Source organism: Xyrauchen texanus, chromosome 5, assembly GCF_025860055.1.
Source record: "Xyrauchen texanus isolate HMW12.3.18 chromosome 5, RBS_HiC_50CHRs, whole genome shotgun sequence".
Classification (NCBI taxonomy): Eukaryota; Metazoa; Chordata; class Actinopteri; order Cypriniformes; family Catostomidae; genus Xyrauchen; species Xyrauchen texanus.
In genome coordinates, this window is record NC_068280.1 from 3,955,375 (window position 1) to 3,971,832 (window position 16,458).

Sequence of the window (16,458 nt, forward strand, 5' to 3'; positions counted from 1 at the left end):
TAACTTAATATTTTCAGCATTTACTCAAAGAGGTATGCTGAGCCAACACCATCAATTACTTCTGTTTGTAAAAGCTTTCAAATATAATCCTGTAAATGTTTATATTCACAATAAAAATGATAGATTATTGATTATGCACCTTATTTTATTCTGTCGTGAGAATAGATTTGACACACTGAAGACACTTTTTACCTAATTAACGTAGAGTACACTCAATATAATGTAGGGGCCTCCATTTAGGGCACAATAGTGGAGGTAATCTAAAAAAAAGTATTGATTTATAAATGAATTTGATCTTTTGGCGAGTGGCTTTTTAATGTAGATGCTTCATCACTTGAACTACGTTAAACTAAAATGAAAGAAACTGAACTGCAGACATTGACTTCGATTTCCTGTTAAACCTTTCAGATGAGTGTTATACCCTATCTGGGGTCCTGTAAACACATTTTTGGTGGCTGCAGAGCTGAGCGTTCAACTCTCATAAGTCTTGTGTTTGATGAGAATGATCCATAAGTGATATCTCATGAATCATGAATGTCATTCACATGAAAATCTGGTCATATGTTCTATGATTCCATAACCAACATTATGTCATGCAAACTTAATTTATATTAAATTAATGTGTTGAATTACTAAAATGCTAAACTGCAAACTTGTACTCTTTTTGAGCATGACATGTGCTGTATGCTGCACTTAATAAATGCATCTGCCAAAATTAGCAGGCTGATTTTTAACAAAGCAGCTGTTGTTGTGAAGGCAAATGGGCGCTATATAATGCTCTTATTCATATCACTGCGGGACAGCTCATCAGCGCACACGCCTGTGTTTTATGAAGAGGACAGGTGTCGTAATCAAATAAAAAATGAGCAGTGGGAGAAAGGTGCCTTTGGATGATCCTTGCAGGGTACTCAGCCTTACTGGCTCCATATGGTTAGGATTAGGGAAGGGGTGGGGTTATGGCATCTGCTGCCTCCCAGGAACAAACTGAGGCCCCTTTGTACAACAGAGTCCCCACTTGGTAGAGTTGCTCGATTATGGCAAAAATCATAATCATGAATATTTTGGTCAATATTGAGATCACGATTATTTAACACGATTACTCATTGACTTTGGAAGCATCACGCATTTATTGAACTTGATTTTTTACTTGTCTTTTCAACAGTGGATTTCCTTGAACTTGAAATGTAAACATTCAGAAAGAAACGCAACTGGTCTTCAGTGTATGATTAAAATACATTCATACTTTTTTAAAACGACTAAAATGACCCAGTCAAGCGCAGTGAGTGTTTTCTTGTTATGGTTGTTTATTATGATGACACACTAGACGGCAGCAGATCTATTAGCTTACTTTGCTTCTTACAAGTCCCACATTTTAATACAAATCCGCTTTTTTATCCACTGTTTACGTTCACTTTAGACATCACTCTCTGTGTTTACATGAATACCTCACTAAGACGGGCATTTTGGTGGAATTTTGAAATGTATTTGACCGTTGAGGTGCACATTAGTGCGAGAATTTTCGGAGCATGCGCATGTACAGCACACACACATACGCCACCTGTCAATCAAACAGGGCGCAGCTGTTACTAGATCGCTAGCGAATTATTAAATTACGTGCTCTGGATAACTTTCAACAGCAGTATAAGAATATTAACTTTCTAATAAGTGAACAGGCCTAGGCTATCACAAATATAGCCGGTTATCTCTTCGATATTGACATTTTAATCAGTCTCTTTCACTTGCCCCTTGAAAAATCCACTTGTCCCGGATAAGCGTTAAGGTCGAGCCCTGATTAAATATTGTATTCAACATTCTCTGATAACAATTGTTTGCATTATAGCTCCTAAAGTAAATGTAGGTTGTTTTAAAGGAGTTTTAGATATTACTTTGGAAAATAAGCCGAAAATGACTCATCAAAAACGTATTTCGTTCCAGTGTATAATGAGCTAAGACTCTCCCACCTTTATGCTCACTTCGACCCATCTTAAACTCACAAATAACAAACGTTCTCTTCTTAATAGAGCTGCGTTTTTTCCATGATAAGATACACACAATGAACGTGACACATATATTATGATTCACTTCATTGCGAGCCATCACGTTATAATCTGGCTGCAGCAAACACGCGCAAGTAACCCATTTATATACAATACATATGCCAAACGTGTGGGGGGGTTTTTCAATAAAAAAAATTACTGTTGTAATTATAGTCCCACATAAACTTAGAAAATTGCTGGCATGGTGTAGAGTATACTGTTACAAATTATTTGTTATTATATTAGTTTTGTATAATAAAATTTATTATTATTGTTCTGAATAAGACATCTTAATGTTAATACTTTGTCATATATATATGTATCTATATATATTATTGTTATTATTATTATTATTATTTCTATTAATTTTTTTCTTCTTTCTGTGGAAGCACACACCACCATCCACTTGAATAATTTGACATTTTCCAGAAAATTCTGTATTTTTGTTCATTCAAATCAATGCCTCATCGAGAGCCCACTATTCTTATCAGGAAATAAAACAACAACTTACACCACAAGGTGTCCCACTTACACCAAGATTACTCTAAACAACTTACACCACAAGGTGTCCCATGTTACTGTGGAGATTCACACATTTCTTGGTTCATGAACATTTCTGGCATTCTTGTCTCCTCACATCTGATGTAGAATTTTGTGTGTGTTGTAATAGATACATTTAATGATACAGGTGTGTCACAGTCAGGAGCATTTGTTTATTGCCTACTGTATATACTGTATATTGTTCCATGGTTAAATCCAATATCATTTCATTTGATTTAATTCATTTAATGACATTTACTATTGATAAAATAGCCTATTCCACAAAGCTATATAGTCAAATTAATAAAATATCACGATCTCCGGTGAAGATCAAAAGGAGATTTGAATTTTGATTAGGAGGTCTCTCTAACAAATCTTTATTAAAATGATATTATATTAAGCAAATTATATATTTAATAGAAATTCAATACAATAGAAATAGATATAGTGCCGATGAACTCATTCCTGTGACTGTATATCTGTGCAGAGTCATGCCTGAAACGAGGAACAAGGAATAAAAATGTCTCAGTAATTAAAAGGGTTTACCCAAAACACAGTGCAGACACTGCAGCTCTTTGTGTCCCATGTAATCTTGCACAAGGACTGTATGTTTGATGTATCAGTTCACTCAGTTCTTAGTAATTTTAAAAATGTTCACACACACACACACACACACACACACACACACACACACACACACACTGCCTGGCCAAAAGAAAGTCGCCGTTTGGATTTAAATAATGGTAATGATCTGGGGTTGCTTCAGTTGGTCAGATCAAGTCTCAGCAACGTTATGTGGCAATAAAATGTAGTCAGATGACTACCTGAATGTACTGAATGACCAGGAGGACCTGGATGTTTGAGATGATACTCAGTTGACCTTTCACCCCACACTTCCTGTAGCACTTGCCATAGATGTGTCTGTCTTGTCGGGCACTTTGTATGAAATCTGCAATTTTTTGGCAATTCAAAATTCCTCAAAACAATGATTGACTGATGAGTTTCTAAAGAAAGCTGTTTCTTTTTTTTTGCGCATTTTTGACCTAATATTGATCTTAAGATATGCCCGTCTATTGCGTACTGTGGCAACTCAAAAACAAACACAAAGACAATGTTAAGCTTCATTTAACAAACCAAATATCTCTCAACTGTGTTTGATATAATGGCAAGTGATTTTCTAGTAAATCTGCAATTTATCATGATTACTCAAGGATAAGGTGTTGGAGTGATGCTGCTGTCTAGATTTTATTTTCGCTGTCCTTCTCTGCACATCGCGGCATCATTTTGTGGTCCATTCTGCATGAAGCGACGGCTCACTTTAGCTTATCTAGGCCCATTCGGCCCGTTTCCCAGCCGTCCCACCGGCCCGCTCGATTCTCCCGATGGCCAGTCCGCCCCTGATCGGCCCCAAAGTGCGTCGGCCCACCGGGAAAATGCCCGGTATGCCAGATTACCAGTCCAGCCCTGACTACTGGTCTAAAAATATTTTTGAAACACTTACTCGTTCTTAATTATATATTTTGTTCTTCACATTTTAGAATAATATTAAAGTCATCCAAATGATGGAATAACATAAATGGAAATATGGGAATTATGCTGTGACTAAACAAAATCCAAAATAAATGAAAACTGTGTTTTATTATTGCATCTTCAAAGTAGTCCCCCTTTGCCTTTTCAAAAACTTTTTTTTTTTTATAAAATTTTATTTTTGTTATGAAATAAATGAATATGGTGGCACAATGATATTTTTGTCTACGAAACTAATTTCAAACATTTAAGCATACGCCTTCAAGTGTTTCAAAACTTTTGACCGGTAGTGTATATATATATATATATATATATATATATATATATATATATATATATATATATATATATAATTTTACTCTACATAAATATATATTAATAAATATATAAATACATTTTCATAAAAAGATACATGAATGAATATATACAGTATATACTGTATATCTTTAAATGGAAATGTTACTATATATCCTCAAAGAAGATTCCACTGCAAGAATAACAATGATTGACACATATGACAAATGTCATACTTGTTCTGACATTCAGAGCATAAATCACTATATAATCCCTGCATTTGTTATATCTTTCATTAAACTTCCTGTTGTTTTGATCTGAGACCTTTTGACTACAGACATGAACACACATTATGTCCACAATGCCCGTTCATGAATCAGATGGATGTTACACACACAAACAAGAGACGGCATTGTCATGCAGTATTTAAATCCAGTCTCTTTCTGTTTGCAAGTAAAGTTTCTGTCAGTCAGAGATTGTTTCTGTTGCGCTTGTTTGGACAGTTTGTGCATACGCATGTGACGCAATATCTTTGGGTGTAGCATGCATTGTTAGCTTTTTTCATTGCGTTACTTTTAAAGTATGCGGTTTATCAGGAAGGCAACCACTTATCAGGGCAGTGAGTGCGTAATAGGATATATTTAGACATTTTTGTCCTATCTTGAAATCTTGTAATGACAGAAGAGGGCATTATATTGTATATAAAACTCTCAGACTGAAATATACAATTCTAAACCTGTCAAGCAAAAAGCAGCTAAATAATAAAAAAAAATTAATTTGCTTTCCTCATTCCTTTATATCTGTAAGAAAAAACTGGTTAGAACTGCTCAACTATGAGGAACTATAATTCAAAGTAAATAAAATAAGCAAGACATTTAATAATTTCAGTGAATTCAGGGCAATGTCAAAATGTATTACCAACTATTATTTGTAGTCATGATAATTAAAATGAGTGGAAGTGATTTTTAAAGGTGCGTTCAGCATGCAAATGACGCACACTCACAAGAGGTGAATGATCAGTCTAATACTAACTTTATCTCAGTGTTGACAGCACCACAAGAACAGTGCTAAGCCCTTTACGTAATAGCAACTATCCTGAGCCGCAAAGTGAAAGGCAGCAGAAAAGGTCATTTAGTCCATTTTACCATTGTAAGAGCACCCCCAAAAAATCAGGCACTGGCGAACAATCTACTATATTTTAATTAAACATTTGACCAACTTTTGGCCCACATGAAGGTGTAGTAGTTTCAGCATCTGCCAGCAGGAGCTAACAGGACCATGCAAACCAACCAAACCTTGAGCCCTTCAGTTGAAGGCCTACTCGCTGTAAACATAATATTACTGAATGCCCCTTTTACAATTCACCACCACATTGTCTGTCCATCTGGAATTACAGTCACCTATCAGTCCACATCAATTGGGCCGCAATAGGCTTCGGCGTTATGCGCATGTATTTAACCCAGAAGTGGAACGTAGAGAAGAAGATGAGAAGCAACAACAACAACACTGGGTATGTTTCATTCAGAAGTGCTCATCCCTATGTCCTATTCTCTTCTAAGACTTTACAGTCCATTGTGAGAGCATTGATGGGCTGAAATGTGTCGGGCTCACAAAGTAACATCTATTCAGAACTCACGTTGTAAGAAAAAGTCATACCAAATCCAAATCATTCATGTAAATGTATAATGCCCAACAACAATCTTTGCAATAGCAATAAATGTTTTTCTTTAATAAAACAAGTAAAACAATATTTTTAATGATCTTACATTGACTGTTTTCATGCATTCTATCATAAAACATACGCAAAAAAGAGTAAGATGCATACTGTGGCCAAGGTTAGCATGGTTGCATTAGTGCCATGGATGCAGGATGTAAAAATGTAACATAATTTACTGCATATATCTTACTGTAAGGGGGTTAAGATGGGAAAGGAGGAGGCGAGAATATAAATAATAAAATAAAAAAACTTAAACCAAAAAGCACAAACATAAACACACACATGACGGACATGCCCGTAATTCTCTCTCTCTCGAACCGTCGTCACCGGCCGCCTTTATCTCTCACGTGCCCCATCAGGCTGATTGGGGACCGGGTGTGTGACATTCCAGCCCTCTGCTCCACACTCCTCCCGGCGTTACCTCAGGCTGGGATGCCACCAGCATGACATACACCCCCCCCTTTCCCTGGGGAGGGGCGTACTTTGCGCCCCGTCAGGTCATCCCCGCCTTCCTCAACCTGGGAGGAGACTAAATAGGTGAGGGAAAAAGGCCAACATGGTGCGAAAGAGAGAGAGAGAGGAGAGAGAGAAAAAGCTCCCTCAACGGTTCTCTGATATACCGTCGCGTGGTCCTTGAACACTCCTCCACACTCTCCGGGGACGACAGCCGCTCCTCTCCGGGCGAACCTGGAGTCAAACCTCTGACCCCCAGTGGACAGAATGCCCCTCCGCTTTTCTGGCGGCACGTGGGGACACTCCTCCGCCCCTGGCAGCGGCCCTACCGCTCCAGGCGGTCGGGGAGTTGCTTCCCTCCTCCCCTCGTGGACGGCGGTCTTCCCTCGACCCCTCCACGTCTCTGGGGAGGGCAGGGCACTCCTCCGCCCCCGGCAGCGGCTCCCTCGCTCCAGGCGGTCGGGGAATCCAGTCCCCACTCGCCCCGCATACGGTGGCCATTCCCCGCGTCCGGGCAGTCGGGCTACTCCGTCACCCGGCAGATGGCAGCGCGCACCCCTGGGTGGACGGCAGTGTCGAGGACTCTGCGACGGGCATCCCTCCTCCTTCCCGGGTTTCGGCACCAATGTAAGGGTGTTAAGATGGGCAAGGAGGTGGCGAGAACCGGCTTGTAAATATAAATAATAATTTAATGAAAACTTAAACCAAAAAGCACAAACAGAAACACACACATGGCGGACATGCCCGTAATTCTCTCTCTCTCTAACCGTCATCACCGGCCGCCTTTATCCGATTCAGGCCGATTGGGGACCGGGCGTGCGACATTCCAGCCCAAACCAACATGTTTACACTTTAAAACTTGACCAGCCCAGACTAGACATATTTCACAAATTCCAGAGGTTAGAGGAATGCCTCCATTGCCTCGCTCCTATTTTGACAGTTGATCAACCTTCAAACATGGATAGTTCACCCCCCAAAAATGCAATTGTCATTATTTCTCTTCCTCATGACATTCCGAAGCCATTTGACTTTCTTTCATCCTTGGAACACAAAAGGAGATATTTTGTCAAATGTTGTAGTTGCTGATTTCAGTAAATTAACAGTTGATATTGATGCACTTTAAGTACCCAAAAGTGTCATAAAAGTAGTTCATGTGACTTGTGAGTCATGTTCCAAGTCTTCTAAATGTGCACAATCACTATTGTTATTCACTCTGAAATCAAATCAAATTATTATAAACTCATGTAAACTGAAGGTAAATACAATATGGTGATATGTAAGTTGCCAAATCACTTGCTTCTTGTGCATGTTGTGACCAGCCAGCGATGAATTAAACATTAATGCAATACATATATAAAATACATGATGTCCATTCAACTGTTACGAAATATTTCATAAAATGAGTCGATCTATTCCCTGATGTTTTTCTGTTTATGGAGATCTCAATAAGTGCTTATTGATTATTTGTTTCAGGAAACTAGTATTTTTTGAACCTCATATTTAACCTCATGCAGTCTTGTCATCATTTGGTGCGACAATACATCATGTGGTGTAACCAATTATGCCATTAAAAATATTAAATTCAAAATGAGAAATGTAGTTTCTGTTTCTAAAATATTATAAAATATGATGAATGATTAATTTTAAATAAATATTACAGTCACACCAGATGTCTTTTTTAGAGGCAAGAACAGATTAACTTGGTAAAAAACATTAAAATGATTTTTTAAAGCTTTTTAATTAACATTGTTGAGTACAAAACTGTTCGTATTTGAACTATGAAAAAAAATAAAAAAATAAAAATAAAAAATAAAAAATTGAAAAAACAATTATAAAAAAAAAAAATACAAAATAAATATATATATATATATATATATATATATATATATATATATATATATATATATATATATATATATATTAACTTGGTAAAAATATATGATTTTTTTTTAAATGAAAATGTTTACAAAGAAAAAAAATAAATAAATACATACATGTATATATATATATATATATATATATATATATTTAGCCTTTAAAAAATCATAATATCTTATAGACCCATATATTATTAGTAGCATGCAATTGTATAATATCGGCAACATAAAAAAAATATAATTGCAACATAAAAAGTTGGGTATATTGAGACATTGTAATACATTTTAGTGCTTGTGTGCATTTCCGTATTACTGTTTGCATTGTGTATTGCCTGTTCATGTTATTTTCTAAAGTCCTTTATGTTTAAGTCCCCCTAAAGTGCATTGAAGAGCGCCTTTTTCTTTGGGGTGTTGATGCATTTCCTTCTGAAACATGTAGTTAAGGCGGGACTTGTTTATCGGCACATGGCTTTAAAAACAATAGCCAATAGCGTGCTCAGGAAAGGCTTCCTAAGCAACCAATTGGCCCGGTTGCTAGAGAGGGTAGAGTCACATGGGGTAACCTCCTTGTGGTCACTATAATGTGGTTCTCGCGCTCAGTGCGGCACATGGTGAGTTGTGTGTGGATGCTGCGGAGAATAGCGTGAAGTCTCCACATGCACTATGTCTGCACGGTAACGCGCTCAACAAGCCACGTGATAAAATGCACAGATTGACGGTCTCAGACGTGGAGGCAACTGAGATTCGTCTTCAGCCACCCGGATTGATGTGAGTCACTATGCCACCACGAAGACCTAGAGCGCATTGGGAATTGGGCATTCCAAATTGGGGAGAAAAAAACGGGAGAGAATCCCCTATAATCCAATAGGCAGCAGACTCACACACATACACGCCTGCTGCTTCTCATGCCAGAGCCGGTGTTCAGCTGGGAAACTAAAAGAATTGATCTCAATACAGAGTCTGATGCTTTTCCACTGACTTGAGATCTGAACGATGATCTAACGGACCATGTTAATACATAACGAGCCACAAACAAACACAGCGCATCATAGCCTTTGCTTACAACAAGGTTGGAACGTTGTGCAAGTCAAAGCAGAGGAATAAGAAACAAGCAAGTAAAAGATAATATGTATGTTCATTCATGCATGCATGTAGCAGATGCTTTTATCCAAAGCAACTTACAGTGCACTTATTACAGGGACAATCCCCCCGCAGCAACCTGGAGTTAAGTGCCTTGTTCACGGACACAATGGTGGTGACTGTGGGGATCAAACCAGCAACCTTCTGATTACCAGATTACCAGTTATGTGCTTTAGACCACTACACAACCACCACTAAATGTTTTGAATCACAATACAGTAAACATAAAGAATAAAGACCACTTACTTATGCTGTTCATCCCCCAAAATCTCCCGCATTAAACACATGAATAATCTCTTTCCTCGCATCCACCGTGCTCTCTACCGAAGTGATCGTCCCTATGCCCTTTTCCCTTCCAAGACAAGTACCATCCACTGTGAGAGCTTCAGATGGCTGAAATTTGGTAACAGTCAGTCAGAGCTCACTTTTAAAGCGATTCTTATTGAAAACAATGTTTGGAATGACCCAACAGCATGGGTTGGACTCCCTTCTAAGTGCCCTGCAAAGACATGATCAGCACCAGTTAGAACAGCCAGATGTAGGGGGATGGTGCGTTCTCATTCTAAAAAACATTTGATTGGACAAGGTTTCTCATCCTCTATGTGACATCATGGTTGTGCCTGGGTCTGTTTAGCTAGAAGAGAGAGACTGCAGATTTTAAATGCTTATACTCTGAAATCGAATGTTGTCAAAGTTTAGAGTACACTAGCATATAGATGACCTTAAAGCTAAAATATATGGACAAAAAGCAGCAATTTTTTTTTTTTTTTACTTTTGTACCATAAACAATTGGTACTGTCTTGGATCACCATTTGTCCAATATAAAATCTGGCTTCTGAAGAAAAAACAGTTGTGATTCGCTGCTCCTGTATTGGGTGTTTTCTGTTAGGTTCAGAGTGCAAGCAAAAGGTGAGGGTGTGCTCTTGGGGTGTTGCCCTCTATTCACACGTCAAACAATTAAAAAACAATTTAATTGCCTCCCTAATACAGTAGGACTCATCGCAGAGATATGTGTATGTTGTATTGATATAGATGTAAAAGGGTGTGAAATTGTCAAACGCCAAATCATAAAATGCACTGACAGTAGAATGTTGGCTGATACTTTTACTCTGGGCTAAATGGATTAGAAAGCAGCTACGATCAGGATCTTTTGGGTGAAGAGGTAATATTTTTACTCCATTATGTTTGTGTATTAGATCCTTTTAAGTGATACTATAGCCAGTTCTTCTGCTTGTTATCCGGTTAATATTAAACATGTTTTGGTTTATCCAGTCATTGGCTACAAAAACAAAGGAACACTTTGGAAAAATAATGGAAAATCTGGGCACAGAATGAGGGCGGCACTGTATATACACTCACTGAGCTCTTTATTCTGCTGTTGTAGCCCATCTACCTCAAGCTTCGACGTATTGTTCATTCTGAGATTATATTCTTCTCGGCACAATTGTACAGAGTGGTTATCTGAGTTACTGCAGACTTTGTCAGTTCAAACCAGTCTGGCCATTCTCCATTGACCTCTCTCATGAACAAGGCGGTTCCGTCCGCAGAACTGCCGCTCACTGGATGTTTTTTGTTTTTGGCACCATTCAGAGTAAATTCTACAGACTGTTGTGTGTGAAAATCCCAGAAATACTCAAACCAGCCCTTCTGGCACCAACAATCATGCCACTGGCACCAACAATCATGCCACGGGTCCAAATCACTGAGATCACATTTTTCCCCATTCTGATATTTGACGTGAACATTAACTGAAGCTCCTGACTTTACGCATTGCACTGCTGCCACACGATTGGTATAGTTTAAAAGCCATTTTACATAGCTGTATTAGCAAAAAGTAACTTTGTGATTATGTTTTAAAAACTGTATTTTATTAATATTGCTTCAGATAAATACAGATTTTATAAGCTGTACATTTGAGCAAGTGCTGGTATGTTCTGAGGTGTTGTTCAGCTCTACTGAGGAACACCCAAAATTAAGAACAAAAGGTGAAAAATGCTGGAGGCTGACTTGTGTGATAGGTGGATATTAAGTTGGTTTTAAAATATTCGGTTTGATATTGGTTTCTTAATAAGTGCTCGGTATGTTGTCACTGAGAATCATATTGCCTGATGGTGGATATCTTTCCCACACCTGCTGGATTTAATAGGAGTTATTCACATTGTTGGTAAGACCTTGAAGTTAGTTTGTTAAAATAATGGATTACCAAACTGTTTAGATTTGATTAAAAGGTTGTGAGATTAAAAACAGATACACTTGTGGAAGAGCATTGCTGTCAGTTGGAGTTTGGGTAGTTGTTGTCATGGTAATGAAGGAATAGCAGGAGTTATTCAGGTCAGAAAATGTTTCTTGGACTCAGCAGCTGCAATAACATGCATGTAACATGCATTTATCTGAAATTCATAAATTAATGTAACTGATTTGTGTTTGTTCTCAGGACTAAATGTTAGGTTAGGCAGGTTATCATGTCATTATTGTGGCAAGTTGTCACATGGGTTTCATATGCTGTCATTTTATATAATGTATCAAAGGCCAATTTCTGTTTTGTGAGTCATATATTGGGTGATTCTCACGAAACCTGTCTAGAAAATGTCTTGCGGCCAGATTCACAAAAATGTTTGGGAATTAATAGTGTGTGCAAAAACTACAACTTCAACTTCAACTTAATATGTTACTAAATTATTATTATTTTGAGGATTTTTCTTTATACAATAGTGATATAGTTCTGTCATATTCATCTTCACCTGGAGCTTTTACTTTGACGAATGTTGATAGTGCACTGCAGTGTCAAACTATTTGACAGTTTACAATGTTCCTCAAAAAGGCCCAGGTATACTTTGTTTTTGCGTGTTCTGGATAGGCTCATGTCTGGTTGACCGCATTGCCTTTGTGAGTATTCTCTTCTGACCACCAGCGAATACAAATGCATTTGACGCATGCCCACTAAAACGTCTTTGTGATACTCTTGTAGTACAGTCAAAGCAAGCGCATGGGGCTAGGGCCACGTTCGGGTCAAGAAAAACGGATGACGTAATTGGCATCACACATACTGTGCACAGAGTGATCCGCAATGCTGACACCCGAAGTATACTTTGGCCTTTACAAATCTGATGAAATGCTGTCACCTCATACATTTCTGTGATACTGTGTTGCCTTTGTAGATTTGTATAATAACTTTAAGCAGGTTTGTGTCAAAAACGATCAACCTTTAGTGCCCCTCATGCAGAGCTTGGACGCGTGGCTTACGCTTTCCAACCCGTCGCGCTGGCTGGCCAGGACCATCCGACTCGGCTACATGATTCAGTTCGCCAGGCGTCCACCCTGTTTCAGCGGCATCCATCCCACCTCGGGGCTCGGCGAGAAAGCCAGCACCCTGCATGTGGAAATCGCTACACTTTTGCAAAAAGGATGCGATAGAGCCTGTCCCTCTAATCGAGATGGAGAAGGGTTTCTACAGCCCTTAATCATACCCAAAAAAGGAGGTGAGTTGAGACCAGAGGTGGGTCGGTTCTCAACCGGGCTCTGCACAAACTCCCATTCAAGATGATCACGCAAAAAAACATTCAAACATGCGTCTGGACATGTACTTTCACATCTCTATTTTCCCCCATCACCGACCCTTTCCATGATTAGCTTTCGAGGGCCAAGGGAAGTACAACGTCCTCCCCTTCGGCCTGTCCCTGTCCCCTCGTGTCTTCACGAAGGTCGCAGAGGCCGCCTTTGCCCCGCTAAGGGGAGTGGGCATCTGCATACTCAACTACCTCGACGACTGGCTGATCTTAGCTCACTCCTGAGAGGAACTATGTGCCCACAGGGACCAGGTGCTCTGGCACCTCAGCCGTCTAGGGCTTCAGGTCAACCGGGAAAAGAGCAAGCTCTCCCCAGTTCAGAGAATATCTTTTCTCGGCATGGAATTAGACTCAGTCTCAATGCTAGCATGCCTCACAAACGAGCAAGCGTAGTCAGTGCTGAATTGGCTCTTATCGTTCAAAATAGGGAAGCATATTTTGGGCATAGGGCATATGGCATCCTCAGCCGCGGTCACGCCGCTAGTGTTGAATCATATGAGACCGCTCCAGCACTGGCTTCGGACTCGAGTCGCAAGATGGGCATGGCGCCGCGGCACGTATCGTGTGATCTTCACCCCCCTCTGCCATCAGTTATTCAACCCCTGGACAAACCTCTGTTTCCTCCGGACAGGCGTCCCCCTGCAGCAGGTGTCCAGGTGCATCGTGGTCACCACAGATGCCTCCAGACAGGGTAGGGGCACCGTGCGCAACAGGCACGCAGCCGCCGGTTCCTGGTCGGGCCTGTGGCTACATTGGCAAATCAACTGCCTAGAGTTGCTGGCTGTATTTCTTGCCCTGCGGAGGTTTCTCCCACTGATCCGAGGCAAACAGATTTGGATCCGTTCAGAGAGCACCACGTACAGAAATCGCCATGGCGGCATGCGCTCTCGTCATATGTCACAACTCGCCTGCCATCTCCTCCTTTGGAGTCAGCACTGAATGAGGTCGCTGCATGCCACTCATATCCTGGGCAGCCTTGACATGACAGCAGACACGCTGTCGCGACTAGCTCCGCTCAACGGAGAGTGGAGACCCCCAGGTGGTTCAGCTGGTCTGGGACCATTGTGGCAAAGCACAGGTAGACCTGTTCGCTTCCCAAGAGAACTCCCATTGCCCGCCCTGGTATTCCCTCAGATCGGAGGCAAGTCACATTTCCCCCAGTGAGCCTACATGCACAGGTGCTGTGCAAGGTCAGGGAGGACAGGGAACAAGTAACTCTGGTGGCCCCTTACTGGCCCACCTGGACTGAATATTATGCATCTCGCGACAGCACCTCCCTGGCATATCCCCCTGAGAAAAGACCTTCTTTTCTCAGGGACGAGGCACACTCTGGCATCCGTGCCCAGACCTCTGGAACCTCCACGTCTGGCTGCTGGATAGGATGTGGAAGATCTGAGTGGTCTACCACCAGCTGTCATAGACACCATCCAAAAATCCAGAGCTCCCTCCAGCAGGCAGCTTTATGCCCTAAAGTGGCACCTGTTTGCAAATTGGTGTTCTTCCCAATCTGAAGACACACAGAGGTGTGCAGTTGGGTCAGTGCTGTCATTCCAACAGGGAAAGCTGGAGGGGCGGCTGTCTCCCTCCACCTTAAAGGTATATTTTGCCGCTATAGCGGCCCACCATGATTCGGTGGGTGGTAAGTCCATAGGAAAGCATGACCTGATTATCAGGTTTCTAAGAGGCACCCGGAGGTTGAATCCTCCCAGGCCATGCCTATTCCCCTCATGGGATCTCTCTGCGGTCCTTACGGGCCTCCAGAGAACCTCTTTTCAGCCGCTAGAATCAGTCGAGCTAAGTGCCCTCTTCCAGAAGACGGTCCTCCTGATACCTCCCCCCAGCCTGGGCAGGATGTGGTCTCCGAGGGGTCTTTTCCCCCTGAAAGAATAGGACTGGAAAAGAATACCTTCCCCGATGGGTGTTATAGCTAGATGGCCCCCGCCGCATCTAACACTCTGTGAGGAGAAACATAAAGAGGAAAAGGCTGTGGCTGGCGCGGCCTGCTCCCATGTTTGCCACGTCGCTTGTTCCCACCCCCCCAAGGGAATCTTTGATCCTATGCCGGGAATCTAATTAAAACAATATGACGTCTTAGTGGGGCATCGGGGAGGGTTACGTGCAGTCTGATGCGCATGCTCCTTTGGCACACTACAGCTTGCTGCATCAACATCAGCAGATCACGTAACACGGTTCAGTGTAGGTGGCACTATTGAATAGGGACCCCTTCTGTCACTACAATCGACAGAAGGGTAACGACTAGGTTACTAGTGTAACCCCGTTCCCTAATGGAGGGAATGAGACATTGTGTCCCCCTGGCCACAACACTCTACCAAGCCGCTGTAATGGTTTAACCTTATTCTCACCTTCTCAGTGCAGAAGCTGACTGAACATATGCACGATCCCCGCCTTTTATACCCATATGTCCGGGGGCGGGACATGCAAATTCTGTTCGCCAATTTTGCATTGACCTTTTTCAAATTGAGAGGTATCCGAGGCTCACGAAAGAAGCCCCTTGTGTCACTACAATCGACACAACTTCTCGTTCCCTACATCAGGGAACGGTGGTTACACTAGTAACCTAGACGATTCACAGTCAGTCATGATTACTTTAATTCATGAGTTAAAGTGTCCAATAACAGGACGGTTAATGAGAATGAGCGAGTAGTATTCGGCTGGTAGTATTCCGCCCATGTGCGGACCCTCTCCATGTAGAACAGATTTTATAAGGTTACTGCATTATATATCATCTATCATATCCTATGTTTTTCGTATTTGACATATCACTAAGTGGACAATAACAGGCAAGTAAAGACTGTATTATTCAAGTGTCCTATCTTATCCTAAGGTTGCATTTTTTTTAAACTGTGTAGGGGCCATTGATTTTCCTTTTTACAATATGTGTAGACACAAGGCTGTGGTTATACCAGTGCCACCACATTTTCTGGGTAAATTACAGTAATTAGATTTGTCCTCAAGGGCTAGATAGAGTCATTACTGAAACTTGCAGATTTTATTCATAATCAGATTTCATTGAGCAACTTAATACTCTGCACTTTCACTGTCTAGATGCAACTTATCCTAAATCTGAAATCATTTGACACCATGTTTGTCTGTAAACAAACAAACAAACAGTATTGCACACCCTCTGTGATTTAAGCCTGTCACCTGACAGTCACAAGTCCTGTTGGGCTTGCATAGGTTTACAGGTGTTTCAGAGCTTATATTCACAGGTGATTTCCACATTTGGGTGTGGCAGGTTGCTATTTCTCTGTGTTCCACCATGACACCCATATGACTTGTTTGGCCAT